Source organism: Pithys albifrons, chromosome 10, assembly GCF_047495875.1.
Source record: "Pithys albifrons albifrons isolate INPA30051 chromosome 10, PitAlb_v1, whole genome shotgun sequence".
Lineage (NCBI taxonomy): Eukaryota > Metazoa > Chordata > Aves > Passeriformes > Thamnophilidae > Pithys > Pithys albifrons.
Window position 1 is genome coordinate 1,396,348 of NC_092467.1, and position 23,584 is coordinate 1,419,931.

Here is a 23,584-nt window from a genome sequence, read left to right on the forward strand (position 1 = left end):
GGCACCTGAGAGCCCAAGGCTGCCACCTTTTCCCTGGGCGCAAATGTCGACGGCGCGTGCCACTTGGAAGTCCGGGAGTGTGCCGTTTCTCATCCCAGAATTCCAGGCCAGCAAAGATTTCTCCCTGGGAAAAGGTGCCAGGACAAAAAGCGATTGTGCCTTTTCTAGGGTTAATGGGGCCCCAAAACTGGCAGCTGAGAGCCCAGGGCTGCCACCTTTTCCCTGGGCGCAAAGCTCGACGGTGCGTACCATGTGCGGGTCCGGGAAAGTGCCATTTTTCAGCCCAGAATTCCAGACGGATGAAGACTCCTCACAGGGAAAAGGCTCCCAGGACAGATAGCGATTGTTCCATTTCTAGGGTTAATCGGGCCCCATCATTGGCACCTGAGAGCCCAAGGTTGCCTCCTATACCCTGGGCGCAAAGCTCGACCATGCGTGCTACGTGAGGGTGCGGGAAATTGCCGTTTCTCATTCCAGAATTCCAGACCGATGAAGATTCCTCCCTGGGAAAAGGTGCCAGGACAGGAATCGATTTCTCCTTTTCTAGGAGTAATGGGGACCCATCATTGGCACCTGAGAGCCGAAGGCTGCAACCTTTTCCCTGAGCGCAAAGCTCGACGGTGCGTGCCACTTGTGGGTCCAGGAATGTGCTGTTTCTCATCCCAGAATTCGAGGCCGATGAAGATTTCTCCCAGGGAAAAGGTGCCAGGACAGAAAGAAATTGTGCCTTTTCTAGGGTTAATGGGGCCCCAAAATTGACACCTGAGAGCCCAAGGCTGCCACCTTTTCCCTGGGCGCAAAGCTCGACGGAGCGTTCCACGTGCGGGTCCGGGAAAGTGCCATTTTTCAGCCCAGAATTCCAGACCTATGAAGATTCCTCAGAGGGAAAAGGTACCAGGAGACAAAGCCATTGTGTATTTTGTAATGCTAATTGGGCCCCATCATTGGCACCTGAGAGCCCAAGGCTGCCACCTTTTCCCTGGGTGCAAAGCTCGACGGTACGTGCCACATGCGGGTAAGGGAAAGAGCCCTTTTCAGCCCAGAATTCCAGACCAATGAAGATTCCTCCCAGGGAAAAGGTGTCAGGACAAAAAGCGATTGTTCTTTTTCTAGTGGTAATGGGGCCCCATCATTGACACCCGAGAGCCCAAGGCTGTCACCTTTTGCCTGGGCGCAAAGCTCGACGGTGCGTACCCTGTGCGTGTCCGGGAAAGTGCCATTTTTCAGCCCTGAATTCCAGACGGATGACGACTCCTCCCAGGGAAAAGGCTCCCAGGACAGAAAGCGATTGTTCCATTTCTAGTTTTAATGGGGGCCCGTCATTGGCATCTGAGAGCCAGAGGTTGCCTCCTTTTCTCTGGGCGCAACGCTCGAAAGTGCGTGCCACGTGCTGTTCCCAGAAATTGCCGTTTCTCATTCCAGAATTCCAGACCGATGAAGATTTCTCCCAGGGAAAAGGTGCCAGGACAGGAATCGATTTCTCCTTCTCTAGGCTTAATGGGACCCCATCATTGGTACCTGAGAGACCAAGCCTGCCACCTTTTGCCTGGGCGCAAATGTCGACGGCATGTGCCACTTGCGGGTCCGGGGAAGTGCCATTTTTCAGCCCAGAATTCCAGATGGACGAAGACACCTCCCAGGGAAAAGGTGCCAGGTCAGAAATCGAATTGTCCTTTTCTAGGGTCAATGGTGCCCCATCATTGGCACCTCAGAGTTCAAGGCTGCCACCTTTTCTGTGGACGCTATCATCAACGGTACGTACCACTTTCTTGTCCAGGAAATTGCCGTTTTTCAGCCCAGAATTCCAGACGGATGAAGACTCCTCACAGGGAAGAGGCTCCCAGGACAGAAAGCGATTGTTCCATTTCTAGGGTTAATCGGGCCCCATCATTGGCACCTGAGAGCCCAAGGTTGCCTCCTCTACCCTGGGTGAAAAGCTCGACCATGCGTGCTACGTGAGGGTCCGGGAAATTGCCGTTTCTCATTCCAGAATTCCAGACCGATGAAGATTCCTCCCTGGGAAAAGGTGCCAGGACAGGAATGGATTTCTCCTTTTCTAGGAGTAATGGGGACCCTTCATTGGCACCTGAGAGCCCAAGGCTGCCCCCTTTTCCCTGGGTGCAAAGCTCGACGGTGCATACCCTGTGCGGATCCGGGAAAGGGCCGTTTTTCAGCCCAGAATTTCAGACGGAAATCGACTCCTCCCAGGGAAAAGGTGTCAGGACAGAAAGCCATTGTGCCTTTTCTAGGGGTAATGGGGTCCCATCTTTGGCACCTGAGAGTCCAAGGCTGCCACCTTTTCCCTGGGCGCAAATGTCGACGGCACTTGCCACTTGCAAGTCTGGGAATGTGCCGTTTCTCATCCCAGAATTCCAGGCCAGCGAAGATTTCTCCCTGGGAAAAGGTGCCAGGACAGGAAGTGATTGTGCCTTTTCGTGGGTTAATGGGGCCCAAAAACTGGCAGCTGAGAGCCCAGGGCTGCCACCTTTTCCCTGGGCGCAAAGCTCTACCGTACCTGCCACATGCGGGTAAGGGAAAGACCCGTATTCAGTCCAGAATTCCAGACCAATGAAGTTTCCTCCCAGGGAAATGGTGCCAGGACAGAAAGCAATTGTTCTTTTTCTAGGGGTGATGGGGCCCCATCATTGGCACCTGAGAGCCCAAGGCTGTCACCTTTTGCCTGGGCGCAAAGCTCGATGGTGCGTTCCACTTGCGGGTCCGGGGAAGTGCTGTTTTTCAGCCCAGAATTCCAGACGGACGAAAATTCCTCCCAGGGAAAAGGTGCCAGGACAGAAAGCGATTGTTATTTATCTAGTGTTAACGGGGACCCATCATTGGCACCTGAGAGCCCAAGGCTGCCACCTTTTCCCTGGACGCAAAGCTCGATGGTGCATTCCACTTGCGGGTCCAGGAAAGTACCGATTCTCAGACCAGAATTCCAGACCGATGAAGATTCCTCCCTGGGAAAAGGTGCCAGGACAGAAAGCCATTGTGCCTTTTGTAGGGGTAATGGGGCACCATCATTAGCAGCTGAGAGCCCAAGGCTGCCCCCTTTTCCCTGGGCGCAAAGCTCGACGGTGTGTACCTTGTGCGGGTTAGGGGCAGTGCCATTTTTGAACCCAGATTCCCAGACGGACGAAGATTCCTCCCTGGGAAAAGGTACCAGGACAGAAAGCAAGTGTTATTTTTCTAGTGTTAATGGGGCCCCATCATTGGCTCCTGAGAGCCCAAGGCTGCCACCATTTGCCTGGGCGCAAATATCGACGGCGCCTGCCACTTGCGGGTCCGGGGAAGTGCCATTTTTCAGCCCAGAATTCCAGACGGACGAAGACACCTCCCAGGGAAAAGGTGCCAGGTCAAAAATCGAATTGTCCTTTTCTAGGGTCAATGGTGCCCCATCATTGGCACCTGAGAGTTTAAAGCTGCCACCTTTTCCGTGGACGCAAACATCAACGGCGCGTACCCCTTTCTTGTCTGGGAAAGTGCCGTTTTTCAGCCCTGAATTACAGACGGATGAAGACTCCTCACAGGGAAGAGACTCCCAGGACAGAAAGCGATTGTTCCATTTCTAGGGTTAATCGGGTCCCATCATTGGCACCTGACAGCCCAAGGTTGCCTCCTATACCCTGGGCGCAAAGCTCGACCATGCGTGCTACGTGAGGGTGCGGGAAATTGCCGTTTCTCATTCCAGAATTCCAGACCGATGAAGATTCCTCCCTGGGAAAAGGTGCCAAGACAGGAATCGATTTCTCCTTTTCTAGGAGTAATGGGGACCCAGCATTGGCACCTGAGAGCTGAAGGCTGCAACCTTTTCCCTGAGCGCAAAGCTCGACAGTGCGTGCCACTTGCGGGCCCAGGAATGTGCTGTTTCTCATCCCAGAATTCGAGGCCGACGAAGATTTCTCCCAGGGAAAAGGTGCCAGGACAGAAAGCAATTGTGCCTTTTCTAGGCTTAATGGGGTCCCAAAATTGACACCTGAGAGCCCAAGGCTGCCACCTTTTCCCTGGGCGCAAATGTCGACGGAGCGTTCCACGTGCGGGTCCCGGAAAGTGCCATTTTTCAGCCCAGAATTCCAGACCGATGAAGATTCCTCAGAGGGAAAAGGTACCAGGAGACAAAGCCATTGTGTATTTTGTAATGCTAATTGGGCCCCATCATTGGCACCTGAGAGCCCAAGGCTGCCCCCTTTTCCCTGGGTGCAAAGCTCGACGGTGCATACCCTGTGCGGGTCCGGGAAAGGGCCGTTTTTCAGCCCAGAATTCCAGACGGAAGTCGATTCCTCTCTGGGAAAAGGTGTAAGGACACAAAGCCATTGTGCCTTTTCTAGGGGTAATGGGGCCCCATCTTTGGCACCTGAGAGCCCAAGGCTGCCACCTTTTCCCTGGGCGCAAATATCGACGGCGCGTGCCACTTGCAAGTCCGGGAATGTGCCGTTTCTCATCCCAGAATTCCAGGCCAGCGAAGATTTCTCCCTGGGAAAAGGTGCCAGGACAGAAAGACATTGTGCCTTTTCTAGGGGTAATGGGGCCCCATCATTGGCACCTGAGAGCCCAAAGCTGCCACCTTTTGCCTGGGCGCAAAGCTCGACAGTGCGTTCCACTTGCAGGTCGGGGGAAGTGACGTTTTTCAGCCCAGAATTCCAGATGGACGAAAATTCCTCCCTGGGAAAAGGTGCCAGGACAGAAAGCGATTGTTATTTATCTAGTGTTAACGGGGACCCATCATTGGCACCTGAGAGCCCAAGGCTGCCACCTTTCCCTGGGCGCAAAGCTAGATGGTGCCTGCCACGTGCAGGTCAGAGAAAGTGCCATCTTTGAGCCCAGAATTCCAGATGGATGACGATTCCTCCCAGGGAAAATGCTCCCAGGACAGAAAGCGATTGTTCCATTTCTAGTGTTAATGGGGGCCCGTCATTGGCATCTGAGAGCCAGAGGATGCCTCCTTTTCCCTGGGCGCAAAGCTCGACGGTGCGTGCCACTTGCTGGTCCCAGAAAGTGCCATTTTACAGCCCAGAATTCCAGACCAATGAAGACTCCTCCCAGGGAAAAGGTGCCAGGACAGAAAGCCATTGTGCTTTTAGTAAAGGTAATGGGGCCCCATCATTGGCACCTGAGAGCCCAAGACTGCCACCTTTTCCCTGGACGCAAAGCTCGATGGTGCATTCCACTTGCAAGTCCAGGAAAGTGCCGATTCTCAGACCAGAATTCCAAACCGATGAAGATTCCTCCCTGGGAAAAGGTGCCAGGACAGAAAGCCATTGTGCCTTTTGTAGGGGTAATGGGGCACCATCATTAGCACCTGAGAGCCCAAGACTGCCCCCTTTTCACTGGGCGCAAAGCTCGACGGTGTGTACCTTGTGCGGGTTTGGGGCAGTGCCATTTTTGAACCCAGATTTCCAGACGGACGAAGATTCCTTCCAGGGAAAAGGTGCCAGGACAGAAAGCAAGTGTTATTTTTCTAATGTTAGCGGGGCCCTATCATTGGCACCTGAGAGCCCAAGGCTGCCACATTTTCCCTGGGCACAAATGTCGAGGGTGCATGCCACTTTTTTGTCTGGGAAAGTGCCGTTTTTTAGCCCAGAATTCTAGACGGATGAAGATTCCTCCCAGGGAAAAGATGCCAGGACAGAAAGCGATTGTTCCATTTCTAGGCGAAATCGGGCCCCGACACAGGCACCTGAGAGCCCAAGTTTGCTTCCTTTAACCTGGGTGCAAAGCTCGACGGTGCATGCTATGTGCTAGTCCCAGAAATTGCCGTTTCTCATTCCAGAATTCCAGACCGATGAAGATTCCTCCCTGGGAAAAGGTGCCAGGACAGGAATGGATTTCTCCTTTTCTAGGGTTAATGGGGCCACATCATTGGCACCTGAGAGCCCAAGGCTGCCACCTTTTCCATGGGCGCAAATGTCGACGGCGCGTGCCACTTGCGGGTCCGGGGAAGTGCCATTTTTCAGCCCAGAATTCCAGACGGACGAAGATACCACCCAGGGAAAAGGTGCCAGGTCAGAAATCGAATTGTCCTTTTCTAGGGTCAATGGTGCCCCATCATTGGCACCTGAATACCCAAGGCTGCCACCTTTTCCGTGGGCGCAAACATCAACGCTGCGTACCACTTTCTTGTCCGGGAAAGTGCCGTTTTTCAGCCCTGGATTCCAGACGGATGAAGACTCCTCACAGGGAAGAGACTCCCAGGACAGAAAGCGATTGTTCCATTTCTAGGGTTAATCGGGCCCCATCATTGGCCCCTGAGAGCCCAAGGTTGCCTTCTATACCCTGGGCGCAAAGCTCGACCATGCGTGCTACGTGAGGGTGCGGGAAATTGCCGTTTCTCATTCCAGAATTCCAGACCGATGAAGATTCCTCCCAGGGAAAAGGTGCCAGGACAGGAATGGATTTCTACTTTTCTAGGAGTTATGGGGACCCATCATTGACACCTGAGAGCCGAAGGCTGCAACCTTTTCCCTGAGCGCAAAGCTGGACGGTGCGTGCCACTTGCGGGTCCTGGAATGTGCCGTTTCTCATCCCAGAATTCGGGGCCGATGAAGATTTCTCCCAGGGAAAAGGTGCCAGGGCAGAAAGCCATTGTGCCTTTTCTAGGGATAATGGGGCCCCAAATTTGGCAGCTGAGAGCCCAAGGCTGCCACCTTTTGCCTGGGCGCAAAGCTCGACGGAGCGTGCCACATGCGGGTAAGGGAAAGAGCCCTTTTCAGCCCAGAATTCCAGACCAATGAAGATACCTCCCAGGGAAAAGGTGCCAGGACAGAAAGCCATTGTTATTTATCTAGTGTTAACGGGGACCCATCATTGGCACCTGAGAGCCCAAGGCTGACACCTTTTCCCTGGGCGCAAAGCTAGATGGTGCATGCCACGTGCAGGTCAGAGAAAGTGCTTTGTTCAGCCCAGGATTCCAGACGGATGACGACTCCTCCCAGGGAAAAGGCTCCCAGGACAGAAAGCGACTGTTCCATTTCTAGTGTTAATGGGGGCCCGTCATTGGCATCTGAGAGCCAGAGGTTGCCTCCTTTTCCCTGGGCGCAAAGCACGACAGTGCGTGCCACGTGCTGGTCCCAGAAAGTGCCATTTTACAGCCCAGAATTCCAGACCAATGATGACTCCTCCCAGGGAAAAGGTGCCAGGACAGAAAGCCATTGTGCTTTTTCTAAAGGTAATGGGGCCCCATCATTGGCACCTGAGAGCCCAAGACTGCCACCTTTTCCCTGGACGCAAAGCTCGATGGTGTGTTCCACTTGCGGGTCCAGGAAAGTGCCGATTCTCAGACCAGAATTCCAAACCGATGAAGATTCCTCCCTGGGAAAAGGTGTCAGGACAGAAAGCCATTGTGCTTTTTGTAGGGGTAATGGGGCACCATCATTGGCAGCTGAGAGCCCAAGGCTGCCCCCTTTTCCCTGGGCGCAAAGCTCGACGGTGTGTACCTTGTGCGGGTTTGGGGCAGTGCCATTTTTGAACCCAGATTTCCAGACGGACGAAGATTCCTCCCTGGGAAAAGGTGCCAGGACAGAAAGCAAGTGTTATTTTTCTAGTGTTAACGGGGCCCCATCATTGGCACCTGAGAGCCCAAGGCTGCCACCTTTTGCCTGGGCGCAAATGTCGACGGCACGTGCCACTTGCGGGTCCGGGGAAGTGCCATTTTTCAGCCCAGAATTCCAGACGGACGAAGACACCTCCCAGGGAAAAGGTGCCATGTCTGAAATCGAATTGTCCTTTTCTAGGGTCAATGGTGCCCCATCATTGGCACCTGAGAGTTCAAGGCTGACACCTTTTCCCTGGGCGCAAACATCAACGGCACGTACCACTTTCTTGTCCGGGAAAGTGCCGTTTTTCAGCCCTGAATTCCAGACGGATGAAGACTCCTCACAGGGAAGAGGCTCCCAGGACAGAAAGCGATTGTTGCATTTCTAGGCGAAATCGGGCCCTGACACAGGCACCTGAGAGCCCAAGTTTGCTTCCTTTAACCTGGGTGCAAAGCTCGACGGTGCGTGCTACGTGCTAGTCCCAGAAATTGCCGTTTCTCATTCCAGAATTCCAGACCGATGAAGATTCCTCCCTGGGAAAAGGTGCCAGGACAGGAATGGATTTCTCCTTTTCTAGGGTTAATGGGGCCACATCATTGGCACCTGAGAGCCCAAGGCTGCCACCTTTTCCATGGGCGCAAACATCAACGGTGCGTACCACTTTCTTGTCCGGGAAAGTGCCGTTTTTCAGCCCTCAATTCCAGACGGATGAAGACTCCTCACAGGGAAGAGACTCCCAGGACAGAAAGCGATTGTTCCATTTCTAGGGTTAATCGGGCTCCATCATTGGCCTCTGAGAGCCCAAGGTTGCCTTCTCTACCCTGGGCGCAAAGCTCGACCATGCGTGCTACGTGAGGGTGCGGGAAATTGCCGTTTCTCATTCCAGAATTCCAGACCGATGAAGATTCCTCCCTGTGGAAAGGTGCCAGGAGAGGAATGGATTTCTCCTTTTCTAGGAGTAATGGGGACCCATCATTGGCACCTGAGAGCTGAAGGCTGCAACCTTTTCCCTGAGCGCAAAGCTCGACGGTGCGTTCCACTTGCGGGTCCAGGAATGTGCTGTTTCTCATCCCAGAATTCGGGGCCGATGAAGATGTCTCCCAGGGAAAAGGTGCCAGGACAGAAAGCGATTGTACCTTTTCTAGGCTTAATGAGGCCCCAAAATTGACACCTGAGAGCCCAAGGCTGCCACCTTTTCCCTGGGCGCAAATGTCGACGGTGCGTGCCACTTGCAAGTCCGGGAATGTGCCGTTTCTCATCCCAGAATTCCAGGCCAGCGAAGATTTCTCCCTGGGAAAAGGTGCCAGGACAGAAAGCCATTGTGCCTTTTCTAGGGTTAATGGGGCCCCAAAATTGACACCTGAGAGCCCAAGGCTGCCACCTTTTCCCTGGGCGCAAAGCTCGATGGAGCGTTCCACGTGCGGGTCCGGGAAAGTGCCATTTTCCAGCCCAGAATTCCAGACCTATGAAGATTCCTCAGAGTGAAAAGGTACCAGGAGACAAAGCCATTGTGTATTTTGTAATGCTAATTGGGCCCCATCATTGGCACCTGAGAGCCCAAGGCTGACGCCTTTTCCCTGGGTGCAAAGCTCGACGGTGCATACCCTGTGCGGGTCCGGGAAAGGGCCGTTTTTCAGCCCAGAATTCCAGACGGACAAAGATTCCTCTCTGGGAAAAGGTGTCAGGACACAAAGCCATTGTGCCTTTTCTAGGGATAATGGGACCTCATCTTTGGCACCTGAGAGCCCAAGGCTGCCACCGTTTTCCTTGGCCCAAATGTCGAAGGCGCGTGCCACTTGCAAGTCCGGGAATGTGCCATTTCTTATCCCAGAATTCCAGGCCAGCGAAGATTTCTCCCTGGGAAAAGGTGCCAGGACAGAAAGCCATTGTGCCTTTTCTAGGGTTAATGGGGCCCCAAATTTCGCAGCTGAGAGCCCAGGGCTGCCACCTTTTCCCTGGGCGCAAAGCTCGAAGGAGCGTTCCCCATGCGGGTAAGGGAAAGAGCCGTTTTCAGCCCAGAATTCCAGACCAATGAAGATTCCTCCCAGGGAAAAGGTGCCAGGACAAAAAGCCATTGTTATTTATCTAGTGTTAACGGGGACCCATCATTGGCATCTGAGAGCCCAAGGCTGCCACCTTTTCCCTGGGCGCAAAGCTAGATGTTGCCTGCCACGTGCAGGTCAGAGAAAGTGCTTTGTTCAGCCCAGGATTCCAGACGGATGACGACTCCTCCCAGGGAAAAGGCTCCCAGGACAGAAAGCGACTGTTCCATTTCTAGTGTTAATGGGGGCCCGTCATTGGCATCTGAGAGCCAGAGGTTGCCTCCTTTTCCCTGGGCGCAAAGCACGACGGTGCGTGCCACGTGCTGGTCCCAGAAAGTGCCATTTTACAGCCCAGAATTCCAGACCAATGAAGACTCCTCCCAGGGAAAAGGTGCCAGGACAGAAAGCCATTGTGCTTTTTCTAAAGGTAATGGGGCCCCATCATTGGCACCTGAGAGCCCAAGACTGCCACCTTTTCCCTGGACGCAAAGCTCGATGGTGTGTTCCACTTGCGGGTCCAGGAAAGTGCCGATTCTCAGACCAGAATTCCAAACCGATGAAGATTCCTCCCTGGGAAAAGGTGTCAGGACAGAAAGCCATTGTGCTTTTTGTAGGGGTAATGGGGCACCATCATTGGCAGCTGAGAGCCCAAGGCTGCCCCCTTTTCCCTGGGCGCAAAGCTCGACGGTGTGTACCTTGTGCGGGTTTGGGGCAGTGCCATTTTTGAACCCAGATTTCCAGACGGACGAAGATTCCTCCCTGGGAAAAGGTGCCAGGACAGAAAGCAAGTGTTATTTTTCTAGTGTTAACGGGGCCCCATCATTGGCACCTGAGAGCCCAAGGCTGCCACCTTTTGCCTGGGCGCAAATGTCGACGGCACGTGCCACTTGCGGGTCCGGGGAAGTGCCATTTTTCAGCCCAGAATTCCAGACGGACGAAGACACCTCCCAGGGAAAAGGTGCCATGTCTGAAATCGAATTGTCCTTTTCTAGGGTCAATGGTGCCCCATCATTGGCACCTGAGAGTTCAAGGCTGACACCTTTTCCCTGGGCGCAAACATCAACGGCACGTACCACTTTCTTGTCCGGGAAAGTGCCGTTTTTCAGCCCTGAATTCCAGACGGATGAAGACTCCTCACAGGGAAGAGGCTCCCAGGACAGAAAGCGATTGTTGCATTTCTAGGCGAAATCGGGCCCTGACACAGGCACCTGAGAGCCCAAGTTTGCTTCCTTTAACCTGGGTGCAAAGCTCGACGGTGCGTGCTACGTGCTAGTCCCAGAAATTGCCGTTTCTCATTCCAGAATTCCAGACCGATGAAGATTCCTCCCTGGGAAAAGGTGCCAGGACAGGAATGGATTTCTCCTTTTCTAGGGTTAATGGGGCCACATCATTGGCACCTGAGAGCCCAAGGCTGCCACCTTTTCCATGGGCGCAAACATCAACGGTGCGTACCACTTTCTTGTCCGGGAAAGTGCCGTTTTTCAGCCCTCAATTCCAGACGGATGAAGACTCCTCACAGGGAAGAGACTCCCAGGACAGAAAGCGATTGTTCCATTTCTAGGGTTAATCGGGCTCCATCATTGGCCTCTGAGAGCCCAAGGTTGCCTTCTCTACCCTGGGCGCAAAGCTCGACCATGCGTGCTACGTGAGGGTGCGGGAAATTGCCGTTTCTCATTCCAGAATTCCAGACCGATGAAGATTCCTCCCTGTGGAAAGGTGCCAGGAGAGGAATGGATTTCTCCTTTTCTAGGAGTAATGGGGACCCATCATTGGCACCTGAGAGCTGAAGGCTGCAACCTTTTCCCTGAGCGCAAAGCTCGACGGTGCGTTCCACTTGCGGGTCCAGGAATGTGCTGTTTCTCATCCCAGAATTCGGGGCCGATGAAGATTTCTCCCAGGGAAAAGGTGCCAGGACAGAAAGCGATTGTACCTTTTCTAGGCTTAATGAGGCCCCAAAATTGACACCTGAGAGCCCAAGGCTGCCACCTTTTCCCTGGGCGCAAATGTCGACGGTGCGTGCCACTTGCAAGTCCGGGAATGTGCCGTTTCTCATCCCAGAATTCCAGGCCAGCGAAGATTTCTCCCTGGGAAAAGGTGCCAGGACAGAAAGCCATTGTGCCTTTTCTAGGGTTAATGGGGCCCCAAAATTGACACCTGAGAGCCCAAGGCTGCCACCTTTTCCCTGGGCGCAAAGCTCGATGGAGCGTTCCACGTGCGGGTCCGGGAAAGTGCCATTTTCCAGCCCAGAATTCCAGACCTATGAAGATTCCTCAGAGGGAAAAGGTACCAGGAGACAAAGCCATTGTGTATTTTGTAATGCTAATTGGGCCCCATCATTGGCACCTGAGAGCCCAAGGCTGACGCCTTTTCCCTGGGTGCAAAGCTCGACGGTGCATACCCTGTGCGGGTCCGGGAAAGGGCCGTTTTTCAGCCCAGAATTCCAGACGGACAAAGATTCCTCTCTGGGAAAAGGTGTCAGGACACAAAGCCATTGTGCCTTTTCTAGGGATAATGGGACCTCATCTTTGGCACCTGAGAGCCCAAGGCTGCCACCGTTTTCCTTGGCCCAAATGTCGAAGGCGCGTGCCACTTGCAAGTCCGGGAATGTGCCATTTCTTATCCCAGAATTCCAGGCCAGCGAAGATTTCTCCCTGGGAAAAGGTGCCAGGACAGAAAGCCATTGTGCCTTTTCTAGGGTTAATGGGGCCCCAAATTTCGCAGCTGAGAGCCCAGGGCTGCCACCTTTTCCCTGGGCGCAAAGCTCGAAAGAGCGTTCCCCATGCGGGTAAGGGAAAGAGCCGTTTTCAGCCCAGAATTCCAGACCAATGAAGATTCCTCCCAGGGAAAAGGTGCCAGGACAAAAAGCCATTGTTATTTATCTAGTGTTAACGGGGACCCATCATTGGCATCTGAGAGCCCAAGGCTGCCACCTTTTCCCTGGGCGCAAAGCTAGATGTTGCCTGCCACGTGCAGGTCAGAGAAAGTGCTTTGTTCAGCCCAGGATTCCAGACGGATGACGACTCCTCCCAGGGAAAAGGCTCCCAGGACAGAAAGCGACTGTTCCATTTCTAGTGTTAATGGGGGCCCGTCATTGGCATCTGAGAGCCAGAGGTTGCCTCCTTTTCCCTGGGCGCAAAGCACGACGGTGCGTGCCACGTGCTGGTCCCAGAAAGTGCCATTTTACAGCCCAGAATTCCAGACCAATGAAGACTCCTCCCAGGGAAAAGGTGCCAGGACAGAAAGCCATTGTGCTTTTTCTAAAGGTAATGGGGCCCCATCATTGGCACCTGAGAGCCCAAGACTGCCACCTTTTCCCTGGTTGCAAAGCTCGATGGTGCGTTCCACTTGCGGGTCCAGGAAAGTGCCGATTCTCAGACCAGAATTCCAAACCGATGAAGATTCCTCCCTGGGAAAAGGTGCCAGGACAGAAAGCCATTGTGCCTTTTGTAGGGGTAATGGGGCACCATCATTGGCACCTGAGAGCCCAAGGCTGCCCCCTTTTCCCTGGGCGCAAAGCTCGACGGTGTGTACCTTGTGCGGGTTTGGGGCAGTGCCATTTTTGAACCCAGATTTCCAGACGGACGAAGATTCCTCCCTGGGAAAAGGTGCCAGGACAGAAAGCAAGTGTTACTTTTCTAGTGTTAACGGGGCCCCATCATTGACACCTTAGAGCCCAAGGCTGTCACCTTTTGCCTGGGCGCAAATGTCGACGGCACGTGCCACTTGCGGGTCCGGGGAAGTGCCATTTTTCAGCCCAGAATTCCAGACGGATGAAGACACCTCCCAGGGAAAAGGTGCCAGGTCAGAAATCGAATTGTCCTTTTCTAGGGTCAATGGTGCCCCATCATTGGCACCTGAGAGTTCAAGGCTGCCACCTTTCCACTGGGCGCAAATGTCGAGGGTGCATGCCACTTTCTTGTCTCGGAAAGTGCCGTTTTTTAGCCCAGAATTCCAGACGGATGAAGATTCCTCCCAGGGAAAATGTGCCAGGACAGAAAGCGATTGTTCCATTTCTAGGCGAAATCGGGCCCCGTCACAGGCACCTGAGAGCCCAAGTTTGCTTCCTTTAACCTGGGTGCAAAGCTCGACGGTGCGTGCTACGTGTTAGTCCCAGAAACTGCCGTTTCTCATTCCAGAATTCCAGACCGATGAAGATTCCTCCCTGGGAAAAGGTGCCAGGACAGGAATGGATTTCTCCTTTTCTAGGGTTAATGGGGCCACATCATTGGCACCTGAGAGCCCAAGGCTGCCACCTTTTCCATGGGCGCAAATGTTGACGGCCCGTGCCACTTGCGCGTCCGGGGAAGTGCCATTTTTCAGCCCAGAATTCCAGACGGACGAAGACACCACCCACGGAAAAGGTGCCAGGTCAGAAATCGAACTGTCCTTTTCTAGGGTCAATGGTGCCCCATCATTGGCACCTGAGAGTTCAAGGCTGCCACCTTTTCTGTGGGGGCAAACATCAACGGCGCGTACCACTTTCTTGTCTGGGAAAGTGCCGTTTTTTAGCCCTGAATTCCAGACGGATGAAGACTCCTCACAGGGAAGAGGCTCCCAGAACAGAAAGCGATTGTTCCATTTCTAGGGTTAATCGGCCCCCATCATTGGCCCCTGAGAGCCCAAGGTTGCCTTCTATACCCTGGGCGCAAAGCTCGACCATGCGTGCTACGTGAGGGTCCGGGAAATTGCCGTTTCTCATTCCAGAATTCCAGACCAATGGAGATTCCTCCCTGGGAAAAGGTGCCAGGACAGGAATGGATTTCTCCTTTACTAGGAGTAAAGGGGACCCGTCATTGGCATCTGAGAGCCAGAGCTTGCTTCCTTTTCCCTGAGCGGAAAGCTCGACGGCGCCTGCCACCTGTGGGTCCGGGGAAGTGCCATTTTTCAGCCCAGAATTCCAGACAAACAAAGATACCTCCCAGGGAAAAGGTGCCAGGTCAGAAATCGAATTGTCCTTTTCTAGGGTCAATGGTGCCCCATCGTTGACACCTGAGAGTTCAAGGCTGCCACCTTTTCCGTGGGCGCAAACATCAACGGCGCGTACCACTTTCTTGTCCGGGAAAGTGCCGTTTTTCAGCCCTGAATTCCAGACGGATGAAGACTCCTCACAGGGAAGAGGCTCCCAGAACAGAAAGCGATTGTTCCATTTCTAGGGTTAATCGGGCCCCATCATTGGCACCTGAGAGCCCAAGGTTGCCACCTATACCCTGGGCGCAAAGCTCGACCGTGCGTGCTACGTGAGGGTCCGGGAAATTGCCGTTTCTCATTCCAGAATTCAAGACCGATGAAGATTCCTCCCTGGGAAAAGGTGCCAGGACAGGAATGGATTTCTCCTTTTCTAGGAGTAATGGGGACCCATTTTTGGCACCTGAGAGCCGAAGGCTGCAACCTTTTCCCTGAGCGCAAAGCTCGACGGTGCGTGCCACTTGCGGGTCCTGGAATGTGCTGTTTCTCGTCCCAGAATTCGAGGCCGATGAAGATTTCTCACAGGGAAAAGGTGCCAGGACAGAAAGCCATTGTGCCTTTTCTAGGGATAATGGGGCCCCAAAATTGGCAGCTGAGAGCCCAAGGCTGCCACCTTTTCCCTGGGCGCAAACCTCGATGGAGCGTTCCACGTGCTGCTCCGGGAAAGTGCCATTTTTCAGCCCAGAATTCCAGACCTATGAAGATTCCTCAGAGGGAAAAGGTACCAGGAGACAAAGCCATTGTGTATTTTGTAATGCTAATTGGGCCCCATCATTGGCACCTGAGGGACCAAGGCTGCCCCCTTTTCCCTGGGTGCAAAGCTCGACGGTGCATACCCTGTGCGGGTCCGGGAAAGGGCCGTTTTTCAGCCCAGAATTCCAGACGGAAGTCGATTCCTCTCTGGGAAAAGGTGTCAGGACAGAAAGCCATTGTGCCTTTTCTAGGGGTAATGGGACCTCATCTTTGGCACCTGAGAGCCCAAGGCTGCCACCATTTCCCTGGGCGCAAATGTCGACGGCGCGTGCCACTTGCAAGTCCGGGAAAGTGCCATTTCTCATCCCAGAATTCCTGGCCAGCGAAGATTTCTCCCTGGGAAAAGGTGTCAGGACAGAAAGCCATTGTGCCTTTTCTAGGGTTAATGGGGCCCCAAATTTGGCAGCTGAGAGCCCAGGGCTGCCACCTTTTGCCTGGGCACAAAGCTCGACGGTGCGTTCCACTTGCAGGTCCGGGGAAGTGCCGTTTTTCAGCCCAGAATTCCAGATGGATGAAAATTCCTCCCAGGGAAAAGGTGCCAGGACAAAAAGCCATTGTTATTTATCTAGTGTTAACAGGGACCCATCATTGGCACCTGAGAGCCCAAGGCTGACACCTTTTCCCTGGGTGCAAACATCAATGGTGCGTACCCTGTGCGGGTCCGGGAAAGTGCCATTTTTCAGCCCTGAATTCCAGACGGATGACGACTCCTCCCAGGGAAAAGGCTCCCAGGACAGAAAGCGATTGTTCCATTTCTAGTGTTAATGAGGGCCCGTCATTGGCGTCTGACAGCCAGAGGTTGCCTCCTTTTCCCTGGGCTCAAAGCACGACGGTGCGTGCCACGTGCTGGTCCCAGAAAGTGCCATTTTACAGCCCAGAATTCAAGAGCAATGAAGACTCCTCCCAGGGAAAAGGTGCCAGGACAGAAAGCCATTGTGCTTTTTGTAAAGGTAATGGGGCCCCATCATTGGCACCTGAGAGCCCAAGACTGCCACCTTTTCCCTGGACGCAAAGCTCGATGGTGCGTGCCGCTTGCAAGTCCGGGAATGTGCCGTTTCTCATCCCGGAATTCCAGGCCAGGAAAGATTTCTCCCTGGGAAAAGGTGCCAGGACAGAAAGCGATTGTGCCATTTCTAGGGTTAATGGGGCCCCAAATTGGCACCTGAGAGCCCAGGGCTGCCACCTTTTCCCTGGTCGCAAAGCTCAACGGTGCATGCCACATACGGGTAAGGGATACAGCCGTTTTCAGCCCAGAATTCCAGAGCGATGAAGATTCCTCCCAGGGAAAAGCTGCCAGGACAGAAAGCCATTGTGCCTTTTGTAAAGGTAATGGGGCCCCATCATTGGCACCTGAGAGCCCAAGACTGCCACCTTTTCCCTGGACTCAAAGCTCGATGGTGCGTTCCACTTGCGGGTCCAGGAAAGTGCCGATTCTCAGACCAGAATTCCAAACCGATGTATTTTCCTCCCAGGGAAAAGGTGCCAGGACAGAAAGCCATTGTGCCTTTTGTAGGGCTAATGGGACACCACCATTGGCAGCTGAGAGCCCAAGGCTGCCACCATTTCCGTGGGCGCAAACGTCAACGGCGCGTACCATTTTCATGTCCGGGAAAGTGCCGTTTTTCAGCCCTGAATTCCAGACGGATGAAGACTCCTCACAGGGAAGAGGCTCCCAGGAAAGAAAGCGATTGTTCCATTTCTAGCGTTAATCCGGCCCCATCATTGGCACCTGAGAGGCCAAGGTTGCCTCCTATACCCTGGGCACGAAGCTCGACCATGCGTGCTACGTGAGGGTCTGGGAAATTGCCGTTTCTCATTCCAGAATTCCAGACCGATGAAGATTCCTCCCTGGGAAAAAATTTCAGGACAGGAATGGATTTCTCCTTTTCTAGGAGTAATGGGGGCCCGTCAATGGCATCTGAGAGCCAGAGGTTGCTTCCTTTTCCCTGAGCGCAAAGCTCGACGGTGCGTTCAACTTGCGGGTCCAGGAATGTGCTGTTTCTAATCCCAGAATTCGGGGCCGATAAAGATTTCGCCCAGGAAAATGGTGCCAGGACAGAAAGCCATTGTGCTTTTTGTAAAGGTAATGGGGCCCCATCATTGGCACCTGAGAGCCCAAGACTGCCACCTTTTCCCTGGACGCAAAGCTCGATGGTGCGTTCCACTTGCGGGTCCGGGAAAATGCCAATTCTCAGACCAGAATTCCAAACCGATGAAGATTCCTCCCTGGGAAAAGGTGCCAGGACAGAAAGCCATTGTGCCTTTTGTAGGGGTAATGGGGACCCATCATTGGGACCTGAGAGCCCAAGGCTGCCCCCTTTTCCCTGGGCGCAAAGCTCGACGGTGTGTACCTTGTGCGGGTTTGGGGCAGTGCCATTTTTGAACCCAGATTTCCAGACGGACGAAGATTCCTCCCTGGGAAAAGGTGCCAGGACACAAAGCAAGTGTTATTTATCTAGTGTTAACGGGGACCCATCATTGGCACCTGAGAGCCCAAGGCTGCCACCTTTTGCCTGGGCGAAAATGTTGAGGGTGTGTGCCACTTTCTTGTCTGGGAAAGTGCCGTTTTTTAGCCCAGAATTCTAGATGGATGAAGATTCCTCCCAGGGAAAAGGTGCCAGGACAGAAAGCGATTGTTCCATTTCTAGGCGAAATTGGGCCCCGTCACAGGCACCTGAGAGCCCTTTTCCCTGGGCGCAAATGTCGACGGCGCGTGCCACTTGCGGGTCCAGGAAAGTGCCATTTTTCAGTCCAGAATTCTAGACGGACGAAGACACCTCCCAGGGAAAAGGTGCCAGATCAGAAATCGAATTGTCCTTTTCTAGGGTCAATGGTGCCCCATCATTGGCGCCTGAGAGTTCAAGGCTGCCACCTTTTCCGTGGGCTCAAACATCAACGGCGCGTGCCACTTTCTTGCCTGGGAAAGTGCCGTTTTTCAGCCCTGAATTCCAGACGGAAGTCGATTCCTCCCTGGGAAAAGGTGTCAGGACAGACAGCCATCGTGCCTTTTCTAGGGGTTATGGGGCCCCAAAATTGGCAGCTGAGAGCCCAGGGCTTCCACCATTTCCCTGGGCGCAAAGCTGGACAGTGCATGCCACATGCGGGTAAGGGAAAGAGCCGTTTTCAGCCCAGAATTCCAGAGCGATCAAGATTCCTCCCAGGGAAAAGGTGTCAGGACAGATAGCCATTGTGCCTTTTGTAGGGCTAATGGGGCCCCATCATTGGGACCTGAGAGCCCAAGGCTGCCCCCTTTTCCCTGGGCGCAAAGCTCGACGGTGTGTACCCTGTGCGGGTTTGAGGCAGTGCCATTTTTGAACCCAGATTTCCAGACGGACGAAGATTCCTCCCAGGGAAAAGGTGCCAGGACAGAAAGCGATTGTTCCATTTCTAGCCGAAATCGGGCCCCGTCACAGGCCCCTGAGAGCCCTTTAACCTGGGTGCAAAACTCGACGGTGCGTGCTACGTGAGGGTCCGGGAAATTGCCCTTTCTCATTCCAGAATTCCAGACGAATGAAGATTTCTCCCTGAAAAAAGGTGCCAGAATAGAAAGCGATTGTGCCTTTTCGAGGGTTAATGGGGCCCCAAAATTGGCAGCTGAGAACCCAGGGCTGACACCTTTTCCCAAGGGCGCAAAGCTCAACGGTGCGTGCCACATGCAGGTAAGGGAAAGAGCTGTTTGTCATCTCAGAATTCCAGTGCGATGAAGATTCCTCCCAGGGAAAAGGTGCCAGGACAGAAAGCGATTGTTCCTTTTCTAGGCGTAATGGGGACCCATCACTGGCACCTGAGAGCCCAAGGCTGCCACCTTTTGCCTGGGCGCAAAGCTCAACGGTGCGTTCCACTTGCGGGTCCAGGAATGTGCTGTTTCTCATCCCAGAATTCGGGGCCGATGAAGACTCCCCCCGGGGAAAAGGTGCCAGGACAGAAAGCCATTGTCTTTTGTGAAGGTAATGGGGCCCCATCATTGGCACCTGAGAGCCCAAGACTGCCACCTTTTCCCTGGACGCAAAGCTCGATGGTGCGTTCCACTTGCGTGTCCAGGAAAGTGCCGATTCTCAGACCAGAATTCCAAACCGATGTATATTCCTCCCAGGGAAAAGGTGCCAGGACAGAAAGCCATTGTGCCTTTTGTAGGGCTAATGGGACACCATCATTGGCAGCTGAGAGCCCAAGGCTGCCACCATTTCCGTGGGCGCAAACGTCAACGGCGCGTACCATTTTCATGTCCGGGAAAGTGCCGTTTTTCAGCCCTGAATTCCAGACGGATGAAGACTCCTCACAGGGAAGAGGCTCCCAGGAAAGAAAGCGATTGTTCCATTTCTAGGGTTAATCCGGCCCCATCATTGGCACCTGAGAGCCGAAGGCTGCAACCATTTCCCTGAGCGCAAAGCTCGACGGTGCGTGCCACTTGCGGGTCCAGGAATGTGCTGTTTCTCATCCCAGAATTCGGGGCCGATGAAGATTTCTCCCAGGGAAAAGGTGCCAGGACAGAAAGCAATTGTGCCTTTTCTAGGCTTAATGGTGCCCCAAAATTGACACCTGAGAGCCCAAGGCTGCCACCCTTTCCCTGGGCACAAAGCTCGACGGTGCGTGCCACTTGCGGGTCCAGGAATGTGCTGTTTCTCATCCCAGAATTCGAGGCCGATGAAGATTTCTCCCAGGGCAAAGGTGCCAGGACAGAAAGCAATTGTGCCTTTTCTAGGGTTAATGGGGCCCCAAATTTGACACCTGAGAGCCCAAGGCTGCCACCTTTTCCCTGGGCGCAAAGCTCGACGGAGAGTTCCACTTGCGGGTCCGGGACAGTGCCATTTTTCAGCCCAGAATTCCAGACCTATGAAGATTCCTCAGAGGGAAAAGGTGCCAGGAGACAAAGACATTGTGTATTTTGTAAAGGTAATGAGGCCCCATCATTGGCACCTGAGAGCCCAAGGCTGCCACCTGTTCCCTGGGCGCAAAGCTCGATGGTCCAGGAAAGTGCCGATTTTCATCCCAGAATTCCAGACGGATGAAGATTACTCCCACGGAAAAGGTGCCAGGACAGAAAGCGATTTTTACATTTCTTGGGTTAATGGGGCCCCATCATTAGCACCTGAGAGTCCAAGGCCCCCATTTTTTCCCTGGGCATAAAGCCGGATGCTGCATGCCACTTGCTCGTTTTTAAGCCCAGAATTCTAGACAGACGATGATTCCTCCCTGGGAAAAGGTGCCAGGACAGAAAGGGATTGTTCCATTTCTTGTGTTAATACGGCCCCTTCATTGACTCCTGAGACCCCAAGGCTGCCACCTTTTCCCTGGGCTCAAAGCTCGACGGAGCGTGCCAAGTACGGGTCTGGAATAGTGCCGTTTTTCAGCCCAGAATTCCAGACAGACGAAGATTCCTCCCAGGGAAAATGTGCCAGGACAGAAAGTGATTGTGCGTTTCCTAGGGGTAATGGGACCCCATCATTGCCACCTGATAGCCCAAGGCTGCCACCTTTTCCCTGGGCTCAACGCTCGACGGAGTGTGCCAGCGGCGGGTAAGGGTAGATGCTGTTTTTCACCCCAGATTTCCAGAATGACGAAGATTCCTCATATGGAAAACGTTCCGGGACAGAAAGCGATTGTTCCAGTTCTAGGGTAAATGCGGCCCTCTCATTGCCACATTAGAGCCCAAGGCTGTCACCTTTTCCCTGGACTCAAAGGTCGACAGAGTGTGCCAGGTGGGGGTCCGGGAAAGTGCCGTTTCTCAGCCCAGAATTCCAGATGGACGAGGATTACTGCTAGGGAAAAAAGTGCCAGGACAGAAAGTGATTGTTCCTTTTCTAGGGTTTATGGGGCCCCATCATTGGCACTTGAGAGCCTATGCTGCCAGCTTTTCCCTCGGTGAGCACCCCAACGGTCCCTGTCACATGCGGGTTTTTCAAGCCAGAATTTCAGAAAAATGAACATTCTTCCCTTGGAAATCGTGCCAGGACAGAAATCGATTCTTTTTTTTCTAGGGTTAATGTGGACCCATTTTAGGCACCTGAGAGCCCAAGGCTGCCACCTTTTCCCTGGGCTCAAAGCTCGACAGTGCGGGCGAGGTGCGGGTCTGGGAAAGTTCCAGTTTTCAGCCCAGAATTGCAGAGGGCCCAAGATTCCTTCCAGGGAAAAGGTGCCAGGACAGAAAGGGATTGTGCCTTTTCTAGGAGTAATGGGGCCCCATCATTGCCACCTCAGAGCCTAAGGCTGCCACCTTTTCCCTGGGCCCAATGCTCGACGGAGCGTGCCAAGTGCGGGTACGATAATGTGCCATTTTTCAGCCCAGATTTCCAGAGGGACGATGATTCCTCCCAGGGAAAATGTGCCAGGACATAAAGCAATTGTGCCTTTTCTAGGTTAATGGAACCCCATCATTCGCTCCTGAGAGCCCAAGGCTGCCAGCTTTTCCCTGGGCTCGAAGCTCGACGGAGTGTTCCACGTGCGGGTCCGGGAAAGTGCCGATTTTCAGCCCAGAATTCCAGACGGCCTAAGACTCCTCCCAGGGAAAAGGTGCTGGGACAGAAAACGATTCTGCCTTTTCTAAGAGTAATTGGGCCCATCATTGGCACCTGAGAGCCCAAGGCTGCCACCTTTTCCCTGGGCTCAAAGCTCGACGGAGCGTGCCAAGTGCGGGTGAGGGAAAGTGCCATGTTTCAGCCCACAATTCCAGGCAGACCATGATTCCTCCCAGGGAAAAGGTGCCAGGACAGAAAGGGATTGTTCCTTTTCTAAAGTTAATGCGGCCCCATCTTTGGGATCTGAGAGCCCAAGGCTGCCATCTTTTCCCTGGGCTCAAAGCTCGACGGAGCGTGCCAAGTGTGGGTCCGGGAAAGTGCCATTTCTCAGCCCAGAATTCCAGATGGACAAAGATTCCTCCCAGGGAATAGGTGCTAGCAGAGAAAGCGATTGTGCCTCTTCTAGGGCTAATGCGGCCCCATCATTGGCACCTGAGAGCGCAAGGCTGCCACCTCTTCCCTGGCCTCAAAGCACGACGAAGGATGCCAAGTGCGGGCCCGGGAAAGTCCGGTTTTTCAGCCCAGATTTCCAGACGGACGAAGATTCCTCCTTTAGAAAAGGTGCCAGGACAGAAAGCGATTGTTCCTTTTCTAGGGTTAATGGGGCCCCATCATTGACACCTGAGAGCCCAAGGCTGCCACCTTTTGCCTGGGCGCACACCCCAAAGGTCCATGTCGCATGCGGGTTTTTCAGCCCAGAATTCTAGACGGATGAAGATTCCTTCCTGGGAAATCGTGCCAGGACAGAAAGAGATTGTTATTTTTCTAGGATTAATGCGGACCCATCTTAGGCACCTGACAGTCCAAGGCTGCCACCGTTTCCCTGGGCTCAAAGCTCGACAGTTCGGACGAGGTGCGGGTCTGGGAAAGTGCCGGTTTTCAGCCCAGAATTGCAGAGGGCCCAAGATTCCTCCCTAGGAAAAGGTGCCAGGACAGAAAGCGATTGTTCCAATTCTAGGGTTAATGCGACCCCCTCATTGGCACCTGACAGCCCAAGGCTGTCACCTTTTCCCTGGTCGCAAAGCACGACGGTGAGTGGCATTTGCGGGTTTTTCAGCCCAGATTACCAGACGGATGAACATTCCTGCCAGGGAAAATGTGCCAGGACAGAAAGCGATTCTTCCTTTTCTAGTGTTAATGCGGCCCCACTTTTGGCAACTGAGAGCCCAAGGCTGCCTCCTTTTCCCTGGGCTGAAAGCTTCACGGAGCATACAAGGTGCGAGTCAGGGAAAGTGCCGTTTATCAGCCCAGAATTCCAAGCGGTTTAAAATTCTACCCTGGCATAAAGTTCCTAGACAGAAAACGATTGTTCCATTTCTAGGTTTAAGGGGCCCCATCACTGGCATTTCTGAGCCAAAAGCTGCCACCTTTTCCCTGGCCTCAAAGCTCGACGGATTCTGCCAGGAGCGCTTCTGGGCAAGCGCTATTTTTCAGTCCAGATTTCCAGAAGGATGAAGATTCCTCCCAGGGAAAAGGTGCCTGGACAGAAAGCGTTTGTTCCTTTTCTAGGGTTAATGGGGCCCCATCATTGGCACTTGAGAGCTGAAGGTTGCCACCTATTTCCTGGGCGCAAAGCTCGACGGTGCATGTCACATGCTCTTTTTCGGCCCAGAAATTGAGACGGACGATCATTCCTCCCAGGGAAAAGGTGACAGGACAGAAAGCGATTGCTCCTTTTCTAGGGTTAATGCGGCCCCATCTTTGGCAGCTGAGAGCCCAAGACTGCCACCGTTTCCTTGGGCTCAAAGATCGACGGTGCGTGCCACCTGCGGGTCAG